Source organism: Xenopus tropicalis, chromosome 8, assembly GCF_000004195.4.
Source record: "Xenopus tropicalis strain Nigerian chromosome 8, UCB_Xtro_10.0, whole genome shotgun sequence".
NCBI lineage: Eukaryota > Metazoa > Chordata > Amphibia > Anura > Pipidae > Xenopus > Xenopus tropicalis.
In genome coordinates, this window is record NC_030684.2 from 133,250,282 (window position 1) to 133,254,202 (window position 3,921).

The 3,921-nt window shown below is 51.9% G+C and overlaps 1 non-coding gene across 1 annotated transcript; it reads left to right on the plus strand.

Moving 5' to 3' along the window:
• The first annotated feature begins 3,264 nt into the window (after positions 1-3,264).
• On the plus strand, positions 3,265-3,352 carry mir7-3 (microRNA mir-7-3). Its single transcript, NR_049535.1, has one exon. It is a non-coding gene; the product is annotated as a microRNA mir-7-3 (primary transcript).
• Positions 3,353-3,921: the final 569 nt, after the last annotated feature.

Sequence of the window (3,921 nt, forward strand, 5' to 3'; positions counted from 1 at the left end):
GCACGCCGTGGGTTAATAAACATTTGTTGTTGTTCTTCATTTTTTTTTTTCTTTTTAAATCATTTTCCTTTCAGAAAAATCTCTGTTATTCCCATTACGATAACAAAAGGGCGCAATTTTCCTGTCGCGGTGACGGGCGCATCATCATCCTCGCTTGTAGAAGCGGCGAATAAGGACGGGAACGCAAGACAAAAAAACCTCAGTTATGATTTCCGTTCATTTATTTTTTTTCCCCCTTAATTAATGCCATATTTGCGCCTACGGATCGGTCCTGGGATGATGAATGCGGTTTGAATTCATTTCCTTCCCGTGCCCCCCCCCCTGTCTATTATGGGCACAACACAAAAAAGCAGGTATTCATTGTGCATAAGGGCCCTGCCATTTAAATATCACGGGTGCTTAGCAACGGGGGGGGGGCGGAATAAACCATCTTGCAAAAAAGCGGCCCAGCCCATGTTTCCCAAGAAGGGGCAAATGAACATAAACCCAGCAGAACCCATAGTCACAGGGGGGCCCGGACCACAGGGTCTGCTGTACCTTAGTCTCCCACCCCCTCTCCTATCTTAAAGGAAAACTATACCCCCAAACAATGTAGGTCTCTATATACATATATAGCATTTTCATATAAATATACTTTGTTTAGTAGTATGTGCTATTGGGTAATCCTAAATAGGAAACTGCCATTTTAAGTACTAAGGGCCGCCCCCTGGGATCATAGGATTCACAGTGCACACAAACAAGCCAAGGCACACATACATGCTAGGCCCCATCAGCCAATGAATGGGCAGAGTTCTGCCTTTTGCTCCCACACTACTTCCTGTTACAGTTAGATCTGCATCACTTCCTGTCAGCTGATCTCTGAGGGAGCACACAGCCCATCACTAAATGGCGGCTCAAGGGAAAGGATGTAAAAGGGCAATATTTACTGATATATATATTCCAGTTAATAGGCCACTTAATATGATATAAATCTGTTGGTTAAGTATTCATTCTGGGGGTATAGTTTCCCTTTAAATATAATGACGCAGCCTGGGCTGGTAGAAGGGACTGGGCCCAAGCACACCGATAGGCTGCATGGGAATGCATTGCATGATACTTAACTGCACTGGTGCTCGTATTTATGGGGTGCGGTGGGTTCTTAGCTGGGGGTTGGGTGAGGCCAGAGTTGTGGGGCTCTTTGATTGGGTTTTCTGATGGGCCCCGCCTCCCCCAGTCCGACGCTGGGTGCACTGGACTTACACAAGAACCTAAACTAGGGGAAGCCAGAAGGGGTATGTGCCCGGCGCCCCCACTGTTCTACCCTAGGCACGTGCCTCTTCTACCCCTGTTTCCAGCCCTGGAGCTGCCCAACACTGCCCCCCATAGGATGTTGCACAGGTAGCAGTGGCTCTGTACCTCACTCTGTACTGTGTGTCAGGCACAGGTTGCAGGGCTGCCATCTGGGGTGGGGGATACATAGGGGACTCTATTTAGGCCTGGGGGTCTTTGGGCCGAGCTAGCACTCTGGGTAATATTACTTGGGCCTGTGTCTTCCTGCCCTTCACTGTTTGGGGGCCAGGCTTGCAGGGGATACTGGCAGGGTTTGGGGATTGTGGGCATTTTCTGGGGGTTTAGGGGCTAGGCTTGCAGGGGATACTGGCAGGGTTTGGGGATTGTGGGCATTTTTCTGGGGGTTTGGGGGCCAGGCTTGCAGGGGATACTGACAGGGTTTGGGGATTGTGGGCATTTTTCTGGGGGTTTGGGGGCCAGGCTTGCAGGGGATACTGACAGGGTTTGGGGATTGTGGGCATTTTCTTGGGGTTTGGGGGACAGGCTTGCAGGGGATACTGACAGGGTTTGGGGATTGTGGGCATTTTCTGTGGGTTTGAGGGCCAGGCTTGCAGGGGATACTGGCAGGGTTTAGGGATTGTGGGTATTTTTCTGGGGGTTTGGGGGCCAGGCTTGCAGGGGATACTGGCAGGGTTTTGGGATTGTGGGCATTTTTCTGGGGGTTTGGGGCCAGGCTTGCAGGGGATACTGGCAGGGTTTGGGGATTGTGGGCATTTTTTCTGGGGGTTTGGGGGCCAGGCTTGCAGGGAATACTGGCAGGGTTTGGGGATTGTGGGCATTTTTCTGGGGGTTTGGGGGCCAGGCTTGCAGGGAATACTGGCAGGGTTTGTGGATTGTGGGCATTTTCTGGGGGTAATCAAGCACAGCTGGGGTGGGTTGAGGGCATGGCTTGTGGGGTTTTTGTTGCCCATTTGGCCCCTCATTGTACTTAGTTGGCAGAGACCATCTCCCAGGGAGCCCAGGCAGGCAATGGACTAGTAACTAGGGCTGCTTGGGGGGAGGGCCCTGGTAACTAGGCAGTGTGGGGCCCCATTATTTCAGAGCCCTGTCTCCTTATGGCTTGTGGCCCCCTGTGCTTTCCCATTCTGAATGCAGGGCTGTTATACTGTATACAGGCTACGGGGCATATCAATGTACAAGTCCCTGCTTTGTACCTTTCCTAATTTTTTTGGTGGGGGATGTTAGATTATTATACTTTCTATATGGGGCCAAGCTCCTAAATCTGAGCAAAGAGCATCATTACTATTGCTGTCACTTTCATCACTGGCTAGTCAAGCCCTTTCCAGTCCGCCATTCAAACCGGCTCCTGGTATCTAGGGTAAACAGAACCCTAGCAACCAGGCAACGGAATAATGCTAACTATGCTATGTCAGCCTGTATGTAATATATATATTTATTTTAATGAATAAACCCGGCGAGGAGAGACTCGGCACAGTCGGTATCTATCAAGGACAGCTCAGGGCTAATTATAGTATTTCTATGAATCACAGCGGTTATTATCACGGCCTTCTCAGGGCACAGATACTCTGTATTAGTATAGAGTGCAGCACGTTCCCTGCACTGCCCTCTGTATTAGTGCCTGATATCCATTCAGTATGTTTTATGGTTTCACCATTAACCTCTGTGTCCTGCCCGTGTCTCCAGCTGAAAATGATTTGGTTGCCAGGGTCATTTACCCTGGCAACCTGTAAACATGTCACTTTTATCATTACTCTGCATTTCCTCACTTTGTGTTGGGCTGTGACTCTCCCGAGTGTGAGCAATAAGTATGTGAGTGTGAGTGACAGTGAGAGGAAACTAATACATACGTGTGTTTTCCACAGATACCGACAGGACCCGTGTTTGCGTGTAACTATGGGGATAAAGCCACGAGACATCTCCCTGCGGCGGCGCATCGCTGCTTCCCATCACACCAACTGGCTCTTCACTTTATTTCTGGGTCGGTTTGGAAGACTAGTGATTTTGTTGTTTTTATAAAAGTTTGTCACAAACAGCAAATCGTAGTCTCCACTCTGCCCCAGGAGCCTGCCCTTCTGTATCTGCCCCAGGAGCCTGCCCTTCTCTCTCTGCCCCAGGAGCCTGCCCTTCTCTCTCTGCCCCAGGAGCCCGCCCTTCTCTCTCTGCCCCAGGAGCCTGCCCTTCTCTCTCTGCCCCAAGAGCCCGCCCTTCTCTCTCTGCCCCAAGAGCCTGCCCTTCTCTCTCTGCCCCAGGAGCCTGCCCTTCTCTCTCTGCCCCAGGAGCCTGCCCTTCTCTATCTGCCCCAGGAGCCTGCCCTTCTCTCTCTGCCCCAGGAGCCTGCCCTTCTGTATCTGCCCCAGGAGCCTGCCCTTCTCTCTCTGCCCCAGGAGCCTGCCCTTCTCTCTCTGCCCCAGGAGCCTGCCCTTCTGTATCTGCCCCAGGAGCCTGCCCTTCTGTATCTGCCCCAGGAGCCTGCCCTTCTCTCTCTGCCCCAGGAGCCTGCCCTTCTCTCTCTGCCCCAGGAGCCTGCCCTTCTGTATCTGCCCCAGGAGCCTGCCCTTCTCTCTCTGCCCCAGGAGCCTGCCCTTCTCTCTCTGCCCCAGGAGCCTGCCCTTCTCTCTCTGCCCCAGGAGC